Here is a 23,085-nt window from a genome sequence, read left to right as displayed (position 1 = left end):
ACTATGTTTAAATATCAACTTTCAGAACCACCAAGAATGATGTTTCGAAGTATTTGATGTTTCAGATGAATTCTTTTAGGAATATATCTAAATTTGAAAGAAAAATGTGAAAATCATGATTTATTAATCCTTTATGTATGAGTGAAAGAAAACTTTGTTTATTTGGCATAAATAAATTATTATTACATTGTTTTTTATTTAAACAATTAATAAAATATATGCATTTCATGTTTTCCTTTATTATGTATACATCCTTAAAAAATTTCACCCAAAACATCAAATACACCGTAACCACCGCGCGACTCATTCCTGGAAGTTCTCAAAGTTGATATTTAAATTTAAACTGCGGCCAAGAGTGTGCGAAGGTGGTCAAAATATTATTAACACAGTTAGTTCAATATTGCACCTTGCCAAAACGATTAGTGCCACATCAAAGACTCTTAAAGGATTTTTTGTATTCCTTCATAAATAAAAATGAGCGTGACGCAAAGATGCTTCGGGTAAACCCAAATTATAGCCATGCTTGGAATGAGAATGGTCAGGGAATTGCTGGACAAACAAGATTTATTGAGGATTAGGTTTCGAAAACAAAAGGCAAAAAAAATTTCACCAGGTATAGCTAAGGTCCACCCTAATGTAGCATGTCTTCCCCTTATCCGATCAACTTCATCTTTTGCAGGAATTATTTTCTTACCCAATGGCACAATTTTAGGGGGGTTCGTGAAAAAAATCTTGCAAAAAAAATTTCACCAGGTACAGCTAAGGTCCACCCTAGTGCGCAAATATCTTTTGGACACAGTATGAATCAGACACATCAGAAGGATAAGGCCGCTATTAGACTAGGCTACTGGCTCAGCGCGTCGTGGGGCATTGAAACAAATGTAACCTATTAGACTACGGTAACTGGTGGAGGCACCAAAAATTGTTGCCGATCTGGTGTACGGCATTGGCAACCGGCCGGGCAACGTTTGGTGGCGCCGCCAACAGCCGGGGCATTGATTTGAATGTAGCCTATATACGTGTTCGGCAGAGTTTGTAATTGAACACACGTTTCTTAATGTCAAGGCACTTCCCTGCATAAGGTCTAAGTACATTCGTTGACAATCCGAATTCTTCGTCGGCTACAAATACAAAAGTCAATACCACGTATGTCTTCTTTTATGTATTCAAGGAGCTCGTAACAGGACGACTTTGTCATACAAAACTACCGAAAAAATTTCATTTGATCATTACAAAGTTCATGAAACAAGGAATAATACAATCCTTTGTCTTCTCTTGATAATAACATCGGATGTATATGCATTTTCCGATTCCTTCTACTCCTCTTTTTTAATAATGGAGCAAGGAGTAGCAAACTTTTGTTTCATGCCATTTTCCTATTGTGACAACAATAGCACGACACAGCGTTGCATCGACAGCGGGAATGAACGCTTGGTGGTACTAGTCCAGTCAATGAATGCTCGTAAGGGGGGTATAGAGGGAAATGGAAGGAACACAATTTTTACCACGTTTTTTAACTTTGGGACTTTGTTTGGACTAGTTAGGAAGTAAACATACTAAAAGTCCCTACTCCTAGGAGGTGAGCGGTGTACAGGGGGTACGTCGAAGGTCCCCTTTTTCGGTTTTCCGCTTATATCTCGGAAACTATGCGTCCTAGCGATAAGACCATTCTAAACAAAATTAAAGCTGACAAAACGTGCCATTAGATTGGTTGTATTCAGTTTTTCGCTATCTCACATAGTTTCCGAGATACCCGCACTCAAAGTTCACTAATTGTGAAAAAGAACTTTTTGCCTCACGTTTTTTGCCCTATTTGCCTAGCTAACTCTTCAGCACAATTAGTGAACTTTGAGCGCGGATATCTCGGAAGCTATGCGACATAGCGAAAAACTGAATGCAGTCAATCTTATGGCACATTTTGTCACCTTTAATTTTGCATAGAATGGTCTTATCGATAGGACGCATAATTTCCGAGATATAAACGGAAAACCGAAAAAGGGGACCTTCTACGTGCCAGCCCGCACCCCGCTCACCTCCTAGGAGTGGGGACTTTTAGTATGTTTACTTCCTAACTAGTCCAAACAAAGACCCAAAGTTAAAAATTGTGTTCTTTCCATTTCCCTCTACAACTTTTCGTTGACTGGTCTATACCACCTGTTACCGATTCATAAAAACTGTTCAATTCGGTGACGCCACCAAGTTGTGCCACCAGTGGCTTAGTCTAATAGCGGCCTAAGGCGATAGTTTTAAGCGAAGCGGTAGCAAACCGTAATTTTTAAGGTTATTTTTGTTCTTATAAGAGCGAGCGAGGGGGACATTGGTTATGGTTAGGCAGAGTAAAACCGACCCACTTTACAGTGCACAATTTTATTTGTGCACGATTCACATATGCGCAAATCTATCTCTGTGCAATAAATATGTGTCCAATTCTATTTGTGTGCAATTCAGATCGATAGTAAACAACAGCTTGAATTCTTTCTGTGCGCAATCCATCAGGTGTGCAATTCTACATGTGCGCAATTCGTATTGTGTGTCTTAACCATGTGGGCAATCCTTGTTGGAGTGAACACCCAATCTGTTCAATATTACCGTGTCCAAAAGAGCCGTATGTCCAATAATATCGTGTCCCAAGGAACCGTGTACCATACCGTATGTGCGCAAAGGAAGGCATCTCTCGCGTTGTTGCCCCACGTGGGCGTCTAAAATTTCCAGGTCAGAACAAAAGGTTTTTTGTTACGCGAATGTCTCTGTAAAACAATTTTTTTTAAATCAGACTTTGGCACGTTGTGCCCCAACTGTTTGACAATACATAAAATCTATAAAAGAATATACAGGGTGTCTCGAATTTAAATGGCAAAACTTCAGGAGCGTGTAGGTGACCGAAAAACTAAGACAAAAAGTCTTTTAGAGATTTGCTCGTTCTTGCTTCGTTTTGAAGAAACTCGCAAAAAAGAAACAAAACAAGTTTTCATTTTTGTGTACTTATTTATTTACATTTTATCTATGTTATCATATATTTAATGTAGATATTGTTCAAAATGTTGCCCTCTTGCAGCAATGCAAGTATTACATCTAGCACTGACTTGATAAATTGCAGCTAAACATTGTTCTGGTGATATTTAATGCACTGCATCTATGATTCGGTTTCTTAATTGCTCTCTTGAATTGATTGGCACCGAATAAACTTTCATAGATGCAATGCACCAAATATCACCAGAACAATGTTCAAAACGAAGCAAAAACGAGCAAATCTCTAAAAGACTTTTTGGCTTAGTTTTTCGGTTCCCTACACGCTCCTGAAGTTTTGCCATTTAAATTCGGGACACCCTGCATAAAAAAATTTATTTTTGGCCGCCTATGCACCAATGTGCGTGGCATCGTGTGTTACTATCCTGACAGCATTAATCGTGTATCTGACTATCATATGTACCGTCTTATATGGCGGATTTAATGGCGAATGATCTGTCAGTATTGTGCATTACAGAATGTAATTTATAGTTAATTTGGTATTACGCACATCGTATGATGAAGGCTTTTTACAACTGCCATCACAATGGGCTTGAGGAAGTCGAGAACAAGCGCCAAATTGTATCTTGTAACGTCACTGGTAAAAAAAGATGTACTTTACAATAAGACAAATCCGAGTGCTTCGGTTTTACCAGTTATTTTTATATCGGCAATAGTGTAATAAAAAATATCATATAATATATGATTAAGCGCATTATCTTTACGACATTTGGAAACAAAAAACTGCAAAGTGCTACGGTGCACAATACGTCGATGTAAAAGTTGATTTCAACCGATTGTTAGAGCAAATAAACAGTCAGCCCCATAAGTATTCATAGGTAGCCTTTTAAAACAGAATAACTTTTTTATATTTGTACCGAACGATCTGATTTTTTGATTTACAAAATTACATTTTATCTTCAGTAACCAAAATTAAGATCCTGCATTATGTATATCACGGATTGTCGTCCACTGGATAGAACATTTTGTATTTTAAGTATACGCAAGAGTTCATGTAAGTATTACTACATACATAACTACGTACGTATCGTAATAAAAATTTATATAATACAGCTAAGATATATGTAAACATATTCTGGGTAATTATACAGAAAAGGTCTGCCTACTCCGATTTTGATAAAATTTAAATATGTTATAGATATTGACATTTTGAACAACTTTTTCCTTTCCCAATATAGGGGGTCGCTTTTAGTTTTCGAGATATTTCCAAAAAACTATCGCTAATACTGTATTCAATTTTTCGTATTCTTGCACGGTAACGAATTAAAAAGCACATATTTTTTATTTCCTCGGAAAATATTGAATGTGATAAAAATAATGAATTTTCAAATTTATACCGGTATACGTATTCAAATTAGAAAGTGTATAAATTATTTGAGAGCATTGAGAACGCAGGGTACGCTCGAAAGAGTTCATTCAGAATTGATGTAGCATGTAAAGTAGGATGATACGAAGAAAGTACGTAATGAGAATCCATCGATGCAAATTACGTTGACCTTGTGTTCTCATTTAAAATTTAAAGTGGGAAAACAGGGCAGATAACACTTATAACATAACAGATGTATGTATATGTATGTATGTACGATAACGAGCATAACTGACACAACACACTTTAAATCAGAATAACTTTTTTATGAATGGACCAAACGACTTTAATTTCTCTGCAAGGCTAGAAGAATTAGTTTAATAAATGATATGTAAAAAATATGTTGAAAAACTGCATTTGCTCGGAATTTCGAAAAAAATTGTAAAAATTGATTTTTACTACTTTTTAGCTGGGCCAATAACGAAAATTTAAAAGATGTGTTTGGTCAACTCGAATAAATGATATACGCTCTGAAAATTTCATTGAAATTGGTTAATTGGTTTACGAACTATGAACGATCAAAAGTGGTAAAAAGGCCGAAAATCTTGAAATATTGTAATTTTTACCACTTTTGATCGTTTATAGCTCGTAAACCATTTAAGATGAGCGCATACTAGATGGTCGCGGGAAGGCCGCGGATCGTTTCGAGAAGGCAGGGGCCTTGGAGGAAGGGAGCAAGGAGTCCATGCGGCAACAAATCTCTAGCAGGTAGACGGAGAGCAAAGCTCCGCGGCCTTCTCGAGACCCTCTAGTATGCGCTCACCCTTAACCGACTTCAATGAAATTTTCAGAGCGTATATCATTTATACGAGTTGAGAGGGAAATGGAAGGAACACAATTTTTTTAACTTTGGGACTTTGTTTGGACTAGTTAGGAGGTAAACATACTAAAAGTCCCTATTCCTAAGAGGTGAACGGGGTGCAGGGAGGCACGTAGAAGGTCCCCTTTTTCGGTTTTCCAACAATATTTCGGAAACTTTGTGTCCTAGCGATAAAACCATCCTATACACACAAAATTAAAGCTGACAAAATGTGCCGTAAGATTGATTCCATTCAGTTTTTCGCTATCTCGCATAGTTTCCGAGATATCCACGCCCAACGTTCACTAATTGTGAAAAAGAAATTTTTCACGTTTTTTACCTTAATGCTCACGTTTTTTACCTTATTTGACTAGCTAACTCTTCAGCACGATTAGTGCTGTCACTAGTCACCTTTAATTTTGTATAGAATGGTCTTATCGCTAGGACACGTAGTTTTCGAGATATAAGCGAAAAACCGAAAAAAGGGGACCTTGTACGTGCCCCCCTCCCGTACCCCGCTCACCTCCTAGAAGTAGAGACTTTTAGTATGTTTACCTTCTCTCTCACTAGTCCAAACAAAGACCCTAAGTTAAAAATTGTGTTCCTTCCATTTTCCTCTACAAATTTTCGTTGACTGGACTAAAAGTTCAAATCGTGATAAACTAAACTACGACTGAAGGAATACTGTCTGTAACAGGCGTGGGCATTTTTGCCTCAATTGAGGCAAGACCGTCCCCACCGTAGCGCCTACTGTCCTCCACCAGCATCCGTCGTTACTATGAAAGAAAGACGCGCTTCGACCGTCGCAAGCAGTGCGCAGGCCCCGTGCATCGAAGCCGCGAGGAACGCCACCGAAAGGAAGCTTGGTGGGGGAAGCAGGCGTTTGAGGGGCTCCACCCGTGCCCACGCCTGGTCTATAAGCTGAATTAGGGTCGATTCATAGCTCACCGGCCCGGCGACCGGACCGGTTTTGCGTGTTCATAGCTTACCGTTCCGATTTTACGGTAACCCGAGAAGGGTTCGAAATGCTCGAACAAAGGCCAAGTGCCGAAAATCGTGTCACTTGCTACCCTAACCCCAGGGGTTCCTGGTACCCTTTACTCCCCTCTACACCTCAGGAGATGCCTATGCCAATGCCCACCGGCAAACCGGAAGATTTCCTTCTCAAGAATACTGTGCTAGAAACCGGACGGCACGAAGGCAGAATATAACATTTATTTGAAAAGCTATTACCTAGAACTTTTCAGAGTTCGTTGTGCTAATTAGGTGGAGAATACGTTGTTAAGGAATTTAAACGTAATAACAATTTATTACTATGCTAACGAAAAAAAAGAATATCATCTGACAAACTGTACAGTGAAACAATTCGTCAAACATCTCAGGTAAACACAGCGGAGGTCTGAACATTTTTGAGATTTCTCGGATATAGATATGTAGCATTTTTATATTTATCTTTCGCCGGAGAAACTTTTGTCTAAAACATTTTTTAATTACACTACCGGAAATGCCTAAAAAATGGTGACATAACTTAACAGACACACCCTGTATTGTACATATTGATTTCATTTTATGTATTTTAATTATATTCTATATCAATTACTTACATTGTATTTCGATTACACTGATGATTCGCGTAATTAGCAATTACATGAATTGAAAGGTTCGGATTATGTAATGCAATTACAATGTATTTAAATTAGCACAACTCTGTTGTAGATCTGTGTGAATTAAACATATTCTGAAAATTTCGTCAAAATCGGTCGACATTGCAATGAGCTACAAACGTTCAAAGACGGTAAAAATTGTAGAGATTTCCACAACTTTCGACCTCTAACTGCAATAAATCTAAGGAGTCTTACCTCTTTCAATACCTTTCGTTTTTTGCCGCATCAACCGATTTCAATGAAACTTTCACAGTGCATATAATTGACACAGGTCTACAAAACGTATTTTTTCAATTTTCAATATAGGCCGACATAAAAAAGTTGTAAAATGCAACTTTTAGTATTTTTTCCACAATCCCGATCTATTGGAATTTCTGACAAAATTTCTTTTCACATCCTGTAGTAAACTAACTGCTCCAACTTCCTAAAAAAGTTCAAATTGTACAGTACAATATTAAAAAGATTATGTTTTAGAGCGTCCGAATATATTAATTCGTTTCACTGCAGAGTGCGTCAGTGGAGATATCTATCAACGGAAAAGTAATTAGCTTGTAACAAACTGTTGGGGGTAAATCGATGATGCGTTCTCACACATAATATAATATATATTTGGTTAAACAATTACACGTATACATATATGCAGCCAACTGGCTTATAGAACTAAAGTATGTGATTACAATAAGAGTGCGAGCCCATGGTACCGGCACAGCCGTATGACGACAAGTGAACAAAACGAGCGACACGATCTCAAACGCGCGGCACACACAGATGGCGCTGGAGCGGGGACGAGCAAACCCTTTCACAAACAAAGATACGTAGTCGTGTATAAGCGTTAAAATCGTATTTCCTTTAAAACCAGGGACCAAAAATAACAGTTATTCTAAAATTTTCTACGATATAGAAATCATTAATAAAAAGTTAATTATTATTGAAATTTAAGATAATGTAATATAAAGTAATATAAATATAAATGTAATATAAATGTAATATAAAGAAAAAAATTCGAAGAACAAAATGATTAAAAATTTCGGTTTTTATACTTCTCGGTTACAAATAACAGTTATTAGTTTCCAAAAAATTGGATCCTCCTCGATAACTGTTATTGATAAAGAGAAACTGTTTCGATCACTCATAACAGTTATCGATGATCGAATTTCTTTTCACTTGTTCATAATAATTATTGATGAGAATATTCATTTTGATTGCTTATTAATTTCTCTACTATTTGTCTACTCTTTTGCGGATGGAGTAAGTAGTGTTCCTGATTTCTCAACATTTTTCATTTCTCGAGGAATGAGAAATAAGACTATTTAAGAATTTTTAATGAAATAACAAAATATTGGAAAACTTATGATATGTGGAATATCGTTGATAATATTTATCGACAGCGCAGAAAACATTAACTCAATGTTTATTGCTTTCCAATATGTACATTAGGGTGGACCTAAGCTATACTTGGAGACAAATTTTTATCGTGATACAATGCACGCAACTATCCAGTATAATTCCTTTAGGTGAGAAAAAAAATTGTGCAAAGTTTGAGATCGATCGGATAAAAGAATGACGTGGCGCACTTAAATTGAAAATTTTGAAAATTGTGAAATTCACCTTAACTATGGAACATGACACATCGTTGGATTTGCCTTTTTTTCTGAATAGCAATATAGAATAATTATATGACCTCCTTTTAAATAAAAATAACGATGACCTCGAAATTTCGAAATATGATTTCCAAAAAATGTTTATTTTGGCATTATGTTCACCTTATTGAACAGTGCAAATTTCTCCTCTGACATTGTTTCGTATAATCACAAGTAACAGAGGTATTTAAATACCTACATTAAAATGTAGCATATTTTGACCGATGCGATGGTATTACATACAGTAAGGAGCATAACTGATTCCACACACTTTAAATCGGAACAACTTTTTTATGAATGGACCAAACGATTTCAATTTCTCTGTAAGGCTAGAAGGATTAGTTTAGTAAATGATGTGTAAAAAATATGTAGAAAAAATGCATTCGGACGGAATTATGAAAAACAATAGTAAAAATTGATTTTTACAACTTTTTTAGCTGGGCCAATAACGAAAATTCAAAAGATGTGTCTGGTCAACTGGTATAAATTATATACGCTCCCAAAATTTCATTGAAATTAGTTAATTGGTTTGTGATTTATAAACGATCAAAAGTGTTAAAAATGGCCATTTTTCAAGATTTGCGGCCTTTTTACAACTTTTGATCGTTTATAATTCGTAAACCAATTAACCAATTTCAATGAAATTTCAGAGCGTATCTAATTTATACCAGTTGACAAAAGACATTTTTTAAATTTTCGTTATTGGGCCAGCTAAAAAAGTTGTAAAAACCAATTTTTAGTATTGTTTGTCACAATTCCGACCAAATTTTTTCAAAACTTATTTATTACATGTCATTTACTAAACTAATTCTGCTAGCCTTACAGAGAAATTGAAGTCGTTTGGTCCATTCATATAAAAGTTATTCTGATTTAAAGTGTGTGGAATCAGTTATGCTCCTTACTGTACGTATTTGTTTATTTCCGAAAATATGTTATAAAATAAATGTGATTCATAAGAATTTTCCTAGATTTAAATTTCTCGAGAAACACTGTAATTTCTCGAGAAATGAAAAATAGCCAATCATAAAATTTCTCGACAAATTCTCGAGAAGGATCACTAGGAGCAAGCCTGTAAAGTTCATTGAGAAGGTTTCGTACAACAAGACAAATCAACAGACCATATAAGAACAACACAAAATTTGATTTTGTTTGCCACATTAAATTTTGATTCTAGCAATTAATTTTACGAATCAAAAATTTATGAAATAATTGATTGTCTACCGTTTGAAAGTTGTACTCTTTAATAATAACTGTTATGAGCGAACGAAATGAACTTCTCTTATCGATAACTGTTATGAGCGCGATCGAAATAAATTTCTCTCATTGATAACTGTTATAAGTGATCGAAATGAATCTCTCTCATCGATAACATTTACTAACAAGAGAAAAAATTTTTGGTTACTTATAATCCTTATTTGTAACCAATACGACTTTACTCGATGAAATACTTGTTACTCTATGACTATGACTTTTTTTCTTTTTGGTTATAACAGTTATGATCCCTGTTTAAAACATTCAAGTTCATAAAAGCTCGATCTTTTTTCACGAATTCGTCTACTATAACAACACGAAACCAATTGTGTTGCGCAATTCTGTAGTTTGTTATAAAATGTAAACGCACGCTGCCTTGCATATGAATTATGATACTATGATACATTAAACATAATCACTGACGTACGATATATTTTTTTATTCATGTATTAAATAACTATGTAATTAGTTATGAATTTGCACTTTGAGAATACTATAAAAAAAATTAATTGATGTTGTAAGTAAATATTAGTATCCAGAATTAGTACGCATTAGTACAATTAGTAACATTTTAAAGTTATTTATCAACAATTAAGCTACCGTATTTAATTAAAAATTATAAAATGTAGTGATTATTAAAATTCAAAATATTATTCAAACTTTAACTTGCAAAATTATTAATTACTAGACTCTGGATGTTTATGCAATTTTTAATTTTTTCAGGCAGATTTCAAGATAGCGGGAACAAACAAAATCTTAGTTTTAGTGGTAGTAGCCTTTATAGATCCGAAATAAGTAGAAATCGTATTAAATTCTGTGGAATTTTATATTCTAGCATTTTTCGAATCTTTTTAGAAGCCATAAATGCATAAAGATCCGCAGTCTAGTAATTACTGAATGTATAAGAAGTAAGGTTCATATTTGATAGTCGATGATGCCAATGTCATGTGATACAATTTCATGCAAAGTTAAACTTACTTAAAAAGTAATATGATTATTAATTTTTAGTTATCTTAAATATTTGCATTAATGAAATTAAAGAAATAAAAAATTGAAAAAAGTTAGGTACATAAGAATTGAATTAACTTGTGGAGGTAACACGTGTACGCAATTTTAACATTTAAAAGATATCTGTATCTCCAATAATGTGTTGTAAGTTGTAAATAAAGTCATGTAATATATACGTGACCGTTTTCCAATTTTCTGATGCAAAGTTGATTTTTTGTTAAATGTGCGTGGCTCCGTGACGAAAAATCCGGTTGTGAACGTTTCCCTTTTTAAAATATCTTTCGAAAGTTTCACTTTTACTTCAAGGTTGAATGACAGAATTCTGAGAACGGAGATACATATGACGTGTTTAGTCATCCGATACATGCTTTAAGTGATTCTCTAAGTTAGCTTTCTTCTGAATACATACCCGGCTTTTATGACCTCGGATGTCGGCAGATCGTGCCGATCGATCTTCGAAATATTTTAGAAAACTCAGTTGACAAATGGTGTCAAGGATATTTCATTAGAAAGACATTCCACTTAATGATGTGTCATAGGTTGGATCATTATTAGACTGCGGATGTTCATGCACGAAATACATGCAAATATGCAACATAAATAAAATATGAAATTGTGCACAAAATATATGCAAATATGTACGAAAAAAACATGATCAGAACTAATACAAAGAGACATTTATCAGTTCTGTTTTAATTAACAATTTATTTATACGGAGACACCACAATTTGCATTACAATAAGTTGTTGGTAATATTTCCATGTTTGTAATACTTAATAATTGTTGCCGTTTGTCAGTTAATATTGACTTATAAGCTGAAAAAGTATGTTCTACATCACAGGATGTAATGGGTGCGTGTTCATATTTGCTACAATAGCGTTGCGGTACATTAGTTGACACATTTTTATCGCTTAATATCCTCACAAGTTTAGATATTTCGCATAAACCAGTCTCCAATCTTTTTTCCACTGCATTAGTCCAGTCAATGAATGCTCGTAAGGGGGGTGTAGACGGAAATGGAAGGAACACAATTTTTAACTTTGGATCTTTGTTTGGACTAGTTAGGAAGTAAAGGAAGTAAAGGACTAAAAGTCCCTACTCCTGGTGAGCGGTGTACAGGGGGCACGTAGAAGGTCCCCTTTTTCGATTTTCCGCTTATATCTCGGAAACTGTCCTAGCGCGATAAGACCATTCTATACGAAATTAAAGCCGACCAAAACGTGCCATAAGATTGATTCTATTCAATTTTTCGCTATCTCGCATAGTTTCCGAGATATTTGCGCTCAAAGTTCACTAATTGTGAAAAATAAATTTTTGCCTTATTTGACTATATAGCTAACTCTTCAGTACAATTAGTGAACTTTAAGCGCGGATATCTCGGAAACTATGTCAGATAGCGAAAAACTGAATGCAGTCAATCTTATGGCACATTTTGTCACCTTTAATTTTGTATAGATTAGTCTTATCGCCAGGACGCATAATTTCCGAGTTATAAGCGGAAAACCGAATAAGGGGACCTTCTACGTGCATTTGAAGTTGAAATTGAAGATAAAATCGAAAAATTGAGGTTCAAATTGGAAAATTGAAGTTGAAATTATTATTATTATTATTATTATTATTATTATTATTATTATTATTATATACGGACCGAGGTCCTTTTATACAAATGTATACAGTTTTTACAGTATAACTGATAAAAAAAAAGAAGACATGACAAAAAAAAAGAGTCTTAACCTAAAATCTTAACCTAACAATAAATCTTAACTAAAATTTACATAAAAATGGACCGCGCGAAACTAAACAAAAACAGGTATGATTAACAAATAGTATTGCACAATTTTTTTTTAAATGCCTGTAACGTGCCATTAAAAAAATCGATATTGTTGTAAAATATGTTAGAGCAAGCAATAATGCGATTTAATGGATTCATTATTCCATATGAGGATCTGGATTTCATTGTTTGAAATCCTGCTCTCGTTCTGAAAACACGCTCAGGTACGTAGAAATTGATTTGCATCAGGAGTGCGGGACAATCTATATTATTATTAATCAAATTGAAGATAAAGCTCTGGTCGGAAACTGTTCTATGATCGGATAATGTTTCAAGGTTGACTGTGTTTAATATTATTGAGTAATTATGATCAAAGAATGACATTGGGTTGTTTGTCTTATATACACAAAACCTGAGGAATTTATGCTGCACTCTCTCTAGCATAATTTCATATTTAACGCTTTTCGGAGACCATATAGTTGAAGCATATTCTAACTGGGGACAGACAAGGGTAATATATCGCAACCTAAGTGTATGGATTGAATGAAAATCTGTGGAAAAACGAAGTATGAAACCGAGCATTCTTGAAGCGGAGTTGACAATGTGATAAAAATGGTTGGAAAAGTCTAGGGTAGAGGGGAAGTGAATTCCTAAGTCGTTAACTTCTGTTATTGAGGAGAGAATAGTCATTAAGACGCTAAGGATATATAAATTGAGAAATTGATGTTGAAACTGAAAAATTGAAGTTGAAATTTAAAAATTGATGTTAAAATTGGGAAATTGATGTTGTTTCGGATTCAAACTACCCGGGCGCGTATGCTGCTTGGTACGAGTCGGCCAATAACGACGCGCTGCCAAGTCACGCATGCGTCGCTCAGCTGTTACGTAATCGTGACGGCGAGCGATCGATCCTCAAATCGATACCCTGCGACAATAAAAACAAAGTCGACAGGGATACCTTAGCCAGTCGAACACAATTTCGAAATCAACTCGATCGCCGTCACGTTGTAACGCTTTTTTCGACCAACAGTCTGTCTCACATACTACCTCGTGGTCAGTTTTGAACGGAATCGCTCGCGCGTGCATTTTCACGCCGACTTTTGTACCCATTAACGGATCGCGACGCGAGCGTTAAAATAAAGTGGAATTCTGCCCTTCAAACGAAGGATTCGACCACATTTCTAGCACCCATTCACTCCGGTCCTTTTTCAAGGATAGAACGGCTATCCTTAGGCTGATCAAGTCGAGCTAAACTTGAGTCAGCCCGGCGACAATTCGCCCACGAAACAGATGTCGAAACTCAAAAATTGAAGTGGAAATTGAAAACTTGAAGTTGAAATTGAAAAATTTATATTGACAATGAAAAATTGAAGTTGAAATTGGAGTGTTGAAATTGAAGTTAAAATTGAAGAGTTGAAATTGAAAGTGAAGTGTTGCAATTGAAATTGAAGCAAAAACAGTAACTCGAACAAATAATACCAAAGTGAACTTTGAGCGCGGATATCTCGGAAACTATGCGAGATAGCGAAAAACTGAATCAAATCAATCTTGTGGCACATTTTGTCAGCTTTAATTTTGTATAGAATGCGCTTATCACTAGGATGCATAGTTTCCGAGATAGCGAAAAACTGAATGGAATCAATCTTATGGCACATTTTGTCAGCTTTAATTTTGTGTATAGAATGGCCTTATCGCTAGGACACATAGCTTCCGAGATATAAGCGGAAAACCGAAAAAGGGGACCTTCTACGTGCCCTCCCTGCACCCCACTCACGTCCTAGGAGTGGGGACTTTTAATATGTTTACTTTCTAACTAGTCCAAACAAAGACTCAAAGTTAAAAATTTTGTTCTTTCCATTTCCCTCTACAACTTTTCGTTGACTGGACTACATCTATTTTAACACGAATTTGATCACTACATTTACCAGGAACACCTCTTAAATATACGATACAGTCCATGAATATTTTTATTGAATTTGTTAATGGCAATCCGACAGTTTCCAGTCTCTTTATTGTGGCTGGAAGAGTTTGTAAATGTACTTTTATAAACGTCAAATTTTGTGCAACTTGTATCTGTTGCAAGTTGCAACACATTCTGAGTTGTTGCAATTGCAACTATATGATCTTCATCAAAATCTTTAACTACCTATTTACAGAAACAAAATAAAGGTTGTGAATGATTTTACTCTTTTCGGATGTTCAGAAAAAGGAATAGTCGAATCTCTATAGTTTTCTTAAAATTTTCGGCATAAAATATTGGAGTCAAACAAATCACAGCAAAATATTGTGAAATTATATAAAAAAGATATGTAATATATTATATATGTGCATATGCACATGGTAGAAAACATGCAATATGCAAAATAATATTTGCATATCGAAATATATATAGTATATATACAGGGCCGCCGCGAGCGGTTGTGCAGGTTGTGCGCCGCACACGGGCGCTTCGTCGAAGGTGCGCCAAAACATGAACGCGGGAAGGGCGCCCGTCGCTGTATGTGCGGCACAAAGCCCAATAGCAGAAGTAACAAATGTTACAGTGCAACGAGATTCTAGATTCTGGAAGCTAGCAACCCGGTTGTTGATTAAAAAAAAAGGTCATTCATTGTATTTTATTATCATGTTCGGAAAAGGGCGCCAAATTTCTTTCGCACACGGGCGCCTCTTACCCACGCGGCGGCAATGTATATATATATGTATTTACATAAACATCCGCAGTGTACTCATTATAATAAAATTGTTGTCCGTTTGTCTGTAAAACACACACACCCTAAATTTAAAGATTTTTTTTTAATTTAAAGGCTACTACAGTGCGGTAGTAGCCTTTTTAGATTGCGAAATAAATTAAAATCGTACTAAATTCTGTCGTATTTAATATCTGAGCATTTTCTGAAAATTTTCGAAAGCCATGATTGCATAAAGATCCGCAGTCTATTGATTAAGTATCGATAAGAGAAAGTTCATTTTTCTACGTGGAGATCTTTAAAGTGCAAGTTTCAACTTTGTGTTTCGTCAGAGTTATGATGAATACAGCTGAATATGTATTTTTAAGAAACGTCATACCAGGTAGTATCAATGCCAGACACAAACGTCAATATGACAAAACAAGAATTCCCAGCATTCTTACTTCAGAGTCGGAGTTTTGAGAATATGATGTAAGTTTGTTCAAGCCTGACTCATTCGTGCGTATATAAATCAAATTATGTTACAAGTTTCCGGCTAGAAAGGTACTGAAGGAAGTTATAATTATTTTTACATTCGGAATGAAAATCATCCCAAAAATGGGTACGTACAATTTAAAACAGTGGAGGTATTAGCAAGATTTAAGGCCACCAGTGTATTAGTTTCACCAGAGGTGGGCATTATTTGGCGAAAAAAATATTTGAAATACCATTTAATATTTTCGATTTTATTTTGCTTAAAGAAAATAGTATTTTATTTGAACAATCTGTGAACCACGAAATAAAATATTTCTATTTGAACAATCTGAACCTCAAAATAAAATACTTATTTATAAAATACGTATTTGGTCAATCTGAACCTCAAAATAAAATATTTCTATTTTAATAATCTGAAACACAAAATAGAATATTTTACTTTTTGCATCGTTATATGCGTTATACCTAATACTTTCAGAAATCGCATTACTTATTTAATATTTCTTCAAGGCAAATTCGGAAACGTATAATAACATTTAAAAAATTGCTTTTTGCATTTTTTACAAAAAAATAAAGACAAAGTCCAAATATTTTCAATATTCTTAAAATAAAATACAATTTTTGCAAATACTATTTTCAAAAATTACTGCATCAAATAAAATATTTTATTTTCAAAAATTACTGCATCAAATAAAATATTTTATTTTCAAAAATTACTGCATCAAATAAAATATTTTATTTTCAAAAATTACTGCATCAAATAAAATATTTTATTTTCAAAAATTACTGCATCAAATAAAATATTTTATTTTCAAAAATTACTGCATCAAATAAAATATTTTATTTTCAAAGTTTTGTGCAGACACTGTAAAAAATAAATGGGATTATTTACTATTTACTATTTACTATTTAAAATACTATTTTCCACACAACTCTAAGTTTCACCTTAACAAGATAGTCAAAAGAAGAATTGAATTTTTATTTGGCTCCTGTGTCTTGCAATCAATGCAAACATTTATTATTATTATTATTATTAAAGACCCGCAGTCTAGCCACACACAACAAAAGAATACAGAGCGTCATTCGCTCCGAGGTACTAAGTAGCAGTTCAATAATATTCGTTAATCATCTCAGCATTATACATGACTGACGCCCATTACATAATTTTACGATCTCTCTTTTCTCGGAGATCAGCGCTGACCGCCTCGGTTAAAATTCGCTTTCTTCGTGTGACCTCGGATAGGTGGAAACATCGAAAAAATCTGTCAGTGGCTCACATTCAAATTCACTTTCGTTCACATCCGTGATAAATTCATAAAAAATTTGTTTGCTGTATCGGTAACTCGACCATTTATCAATCTTTGGTAATGCACACATTTATAAAACAGTTTCTTGATTCCTACGATCGCCGATCGTTGATGTTTATCACTTTAAAATGTATTGTATATTATCATTTGGCAATTAATTCACAACGAAGATGAAATCTGAGAATTATTGCGTACTATGCAATAATATTTATAAGAAGTTGCGTTTCAAGTTTTACGTAATAAACGAAAGAAAATAAAACAATTATACAATCTTATACATAGAACTCATATTTATTGTTTACTTTTGACCTGTTACTTTATGTGATTATTTGTATCGATCTTGTTTGTTTTAGTTTCTTTGTAATTACGCACTTATTATTATCAGAAAGGCAATTAAACTATGTGTTATATGTATTGTGATGATCTTACATTTTCAAAATGTATCAATTCAGGATACTCACTTATGTCTGAAGCTTTACGGTGCAAATTATTTCTGTCCGACTTCAATGCGCCTTCTATGTATATCGTCTGAGTTATCTATCATTATACATGATTTGCAATACATGCAATTATATAATTGAAAACATAAACCTTTTAAATACTTACGTAATGTACATACATACAGTCAGTCACAAAAATCTCCATACATACGCTTGAAAATGATGTAACTTTTTCTGGATCAAGTACTTAACTTGAATTTTTTCAAGAACTTTGAAGTATCACAATAGTTCAATAAATGATGTGTAAACGAATGTTTAAAAGATGCAGTTGGCGGGAATTGCTAAAAAATATTAAGTATATGGATTTTACAACGATTTTATGCGAGCCTATAATGAAAATTTAAAAAATACGTTATGTAAATTTGTAAATACGTGTTAATTGCATACATTATGCAAATTCCATGGATAGAACGACAAGCATTGAATGACGTGGGAGTCTTTAGATTGGTTGATTTCAGTTTCTAGTTGAAAATCGTGAATCGTGAATTCACCATCATTAAATATTTTTAACTCCTGGCAATGTCATTTGAATCCGATGAAATTTCATTACAGATTCACATAAAGAAAGTTGTAAAATCAATATTTACTGGTATTCTTTTCGTACACAATTTTTCTCTCAATTAGAATCTCCTTAGGCTTTTTTAAAAATATCATTTAGTAAACCCATTTTTCTAAGTTCTTGAAAAACTTTAGTCATCCGGTCTACTTTCAAAAAAGTTATATCATTTTTAGAGCCGTTACACGCACGGCTGACCCAGGGCCGGCATTCTCTATAAAGGGGCCTGGGTGCAAGAAACCATTTGGGGCCTTAAATTTTTTGTAAAGTAACAAAAATTACGAACACGAACATACAGGGCGAGTCCGAAGAAACAGATCACCTAAATATCCCCGTTACTTTTCGTTGTACACAAAAATTTCTTAGGACCAAGGTACACTATTTGAAGGGCCACATGTAACGGTGTAAGGGAAAAAATTTTCAAGGTCATTTTTTACAAGATTTCAAGGTCATTGATATTTTTTTAATGGAATGAGGTATTTTTTAATACATCAATCGATGCAGCTAGACATTCGTTATAAAAATGTACTAACCCATGTATGTCGAAAAGTTAGTAGTTCTGGAGATATTTCAATTTAAATAACTCTAAAACATCATTACTGTCGTACTAATGTAAGACGTTAGCGTTCACTTGCTAGTGTGTAAATTGAAGAGTTAAAATTGAAATTGAAAAATTGACGTTGAAAATGAAATTGAAGATTTGAAATTAATGAATTGAAATTGAAAAATCGAAGTTGAAATTGAAAAATTGAAGTTGAAATTGAAAAATTGAAATTGAAGAGTTGAAATTGAAGAGTTGAAATTGAAATTGAAGTTGAAGGGTTGATATTGAAATTGAAGCTGATATTAACGAAATGAAATTGAAAAATTGAAGTTGATATTGAAGTTGAAATTGAAAAATTGACATTGATATTGAAATTGATGGTAGCGTTTGCTTACTTGTGTAACGTCTTAGTACGACAGTAATGATGTTTTAGAGTTATTTAAATTGAAATATCTCCTGAACTACTAACTTTTCGACATACATAGGTGAGTACTTTTTTATAACGAATGTCCAGTTGCATCGATTGATGTATTACAAAATACCTCATTCTATTTAATAAAATGTCGATGATCTTGAAATCCCATTAAAAAATGACCTTGAAAATGTTTTCCCTTACACCGTTACATGCGGCCATTCAAACAGTGTAACTTTGCCCTAAGAAATCTTTTTGTACAACGAAAAGTAACGTAGATATTTAAATGTTCTGTTTCTTCGGACTCACCCTGTATATTACTAATGCATGTTTATTTAATGCGTGATTTTGTTTTTGCTAATACATTAATTACTTCAGAAAAATTAGACTATTTTAGTTCTGGATCATGTTGGGGCCCTTTCAATCGCGGGGCCCCGCTGCATAGCAGCCGCCGCACCCCCAGATGGCCGACCCAGTGCCGAGGGCGTGGTGAAAGAGGCGCCCGCCACGGGCGCAACTGGGTTTGGGGCGCAAAACAAAGAATACCGACCCGGTTGAGGGTCGCTTGGATGCTTTTCAAATCTTGCAAAACAATTACGAACTCTCATTACGAAACACGTATCCAAATCTAGACGTAGAATTAAGGATGTTCATAACAATGCCTGTAACAACAGCTTCCTGCAAACGTTCGTTTGGCAAATTAAAAATTGTAAAATCGTACCTACGTTATTCTATTGGACAAGAGCGATTAACAAACATGTTTATAATAGAATTCAAAAAGATGTTGCCAAAACATTAAATTTTGACGATATAATAGATGCGTTTGCAAATGAAAAAACGAGAACAATTACTTTATAAAATATGCTGAATTGTTTTATGTTTTTATTATATTATTTTAATATATACCTACGTTTTGTATTTCCTTTATTTTGTCGTCATTGAATATGAATAAAAATTTGTTCTTATTCAGGCTATAGATTATTTATTCATACAAATACCTTGACAAATACATTATTGTATATACACGCAACTCATTTTGATGAGGTTAATAGTATTTAATATATTGCATTTAGTAAAATTGAACTTGTTACATTAAAATTTTTAATTTTTTTGTCATTATTGAGTTACGGGGGGCGCAAGTTAGACACTTGCCACAGGCGCTCCATACCCTCGTTACAGCACTGTCGTGTACATCACCAAACAGACTTCCTCTTATCATGTTCTGAAGTGTCTTCGCGTGCAAACATATTAACAATATCCTGTCATTCTGCATTAACCCTTTGCACTCTGAGCTATTTTCACTTGATAATATAATTAAACAATTCTTCCGACCTAGAATAATTCCACTCTATATGAATGTTTTCTTTTCATCGATATGAGATTGAGCTAATTCCTCATACACAGAGTTGGCCATTAATCGATTAAGATTTTAATCAATATTAATTGATTAATGTGTACGATTACGAATATTACGATTACGAATCGGCGATTGATTTAATCGATTGACGAAGTTAATCGGTTTTTGAAATTAATTGATTTAAATTTTTACAAAAAATCGGCCGGCGCTGGCGACGCGACTGGTCGACAGTGCGTAACGGCTCTAAAGATCCCGTGCACTACTGCTTATACGAGGTGGCAAGAAGACCTTTCCGCCCACACATTCCTAACCCCAACAAACTTGAAATCGGTGAGATTGTAGCTTTTTAACAAGTTCACTCAAAAAATCTACTCACATACAAACAAGTCCATACCTTTTGCATTAGGTCTGGGTTAGATTTTGGGTTAGGCTTATACATCAGTAACGAATGTGTAAAAACAAATAGAAATATATATTATAGATTAGGGGAGACCCCGGGACTAGTTGACTAATGGGGTTATTATGTATTGTAATAATGACCCCATTCTAATTGTAATACTATAGAGTAGATGATACTGCTTTCCGCGATATTGAAACATAAGAATGTCTAGCTTTCCCTGTAATGTGTTGTCGTGACCGAAACTTGCGTGTTATACCAATAAGGATAAATAAATCTAAAAACATTGGCGGGAAGTAAATATTTTTGATTCGACTATTTATCAATTTTTGTCCATTAAGTACCGCTGGATACTTTTTCATGATTAGTTTATGGAAATATGATACATTGACTATAATTTGAGGTATTTTATTTGATCCGGTGCATCGAGATTATGTATGTACGTGTGGCCAATGTTACAATGATAAAAACGTGTTACAATGATAAAAATGTCGAACGGGACTACTTGAATAACAATAAGCATAGGATTTACGTAATTCAAGAAAAATTCCTTGTCCTCAGAATCAGAAGATGATAAAAACTGAGTGCAGTGCACACGTTGCAGCAACTAGGCTCACGAAAAATGCATCAGATGTGTGTATGTATTAACACTGACTGTGACGCGGATGATGATTTGTAAGCCTAATTTGGCTTATTTTTGCCTACAAATCATCATCTGATCCACTACAGTAGATATGTATGAATAAATAAAAATTGAGAAGTATTTTTAATGTACTATTATTTGTTCTTAAACACTTAAAAGTAACTGTTAAGTCTATCAACTAACCCCATCAGATATGTCAACTAACCCCACAACCGGGGTTTGTTGATTTATTGCTCTCACTAATCTAAATTTGATTGAAACTACAACTAGGTTTAATCAAAGCGATTTTCAAAATTAAATCTGTATACCCAAGTCAATGTGCAACCTTTTGGTGTACAACAAGTCAGCAGATACTAATGGTTCATTGGTAAAAATTAAATATGTTAAAAGTTAGTCAACTAACCCCGGTCGAGGTAATCTCTGTGGACGAGACCTTTAATCTCTTGCCGTATTTTAACGAAGAAGATTTTAAACATAGTCTAACAAATTTTAATGTTACGCCTTTCTTTTTAAATGAAATAAAATTTGATTCGTGTGTATAATTGACATTTAAGCATTAAAATAAGTGTCATACAAAAAATATACATCTTCTTATCTCCTCTACGACATTTCTGGGGACAAGGACGTTTTAATCACTGTAACTGTCAAGGAAATGATACAGCGAATGGGTAAGCTCGCACGAGTCTTGTTCATAAACAATAGAGAAGCGGTCGGTGGCGAGCAAACAATTCTGACATGTAGGCGGTCACAGACGCACATGTATAATAGCAGAGTTCATTGTAGTGGTAATCATTTTTTGCGAATATCTTAGAAACTAAGCGAGTCTAGAAAAATATGTTGAAAATGTTAAGTTTTATAATACGTCCAAAAATCATTAATCTAGGCATGGACTTTATGGGCTGCAGTCAACCGCCACGTCCGGTAAAAAAGATAAAAACAATTGAAATTAAGAACTTAAGAAAAAATAAATTATACAAATAACTTTTGGTAGATACATACATACATCAGTTAATTTGGGTTGATTGAGTGGGCCCCCAAACAGTATTAGCCCAGGGCCCCAAAATCAACGGTCCGCCGCTGAGGAAGTAGCTGTTCTACAGTTTGACCCACATATTTTTATTCCATGACATAACTGATTTATTTTTACATGACACGATAATTCATCTTTTTCTGGTTAATTTCGAATTGTATATATAATATTAAGGCATCTATAATATTATGTTAATGAGATACAATCTGACTAAAGAACTTGAGTGAAATTGAGGTTTTATGTAGGTCAATGCACCGTTATTACCAGGATCAGAATGGCAGAGGTGATATGCAACCGCTGGACATGTTGATTGAAACGCATATGTATGTATATGTATACCTACATACATATACGTATACTTCATTACCATGCTTTCTCTCATACTGGTAATTTCATTATCAATTCGATATTATGTCACTAAGTGATGTTACGTGTAAGAATAATTTAACGTATTAACGTAATCTCCAGACACACGTACACACTGCAAGTATGTTCGAATACCTATTTTCACAATACCAATATACTTAGCTCGAAATAGAAACACAATATTATTTCGTTTTGTATCTTGTAAACTCGTTTTGTAAAACTGTCAAACCTAATAAAATATTCTCGGGTATTATTGTTTAATTTGAAATACTTCAAAGAAATACTC

At 34.2% G+C, this 23,085-nt stretch overlaps 1 protein-coding gene across 1 annotated transcript in view; it reads right to left on the bottom strand.

Annotated features, from left to right (window-relative positions):
- Dsb (scavenger receptor class B member debris buster) overlaps nt 1-23,085 on the bottom strand; it is a 221,053-nt gene that overhangs the window by 28,812 nt on the left and 169,156 nt on the right. The gene's annotated exons all lie outside the window — the stretch shown is intronic.

Source organism: Lasioglossum baleicum, chromosome 17 (genome assembly GCF_051020765.1).
Source record: "Lasioglossum baleicum chromosome 17, iyLasBale1, whole genome shotgun sequence".
In the NCBI taxonomy this organism is placed as follows: domain Eukaryota; kingdom Metazoa; phylum Arthropoda; class Insecta; order Hymenoptera; family Halictidae; genus Lasioglossum; species Lasioglossum baleicum.
Note: the sequence above shows the minus strand (reverse complement) of the source record. Positions and strands in the feature narration are given on the sequence as shown.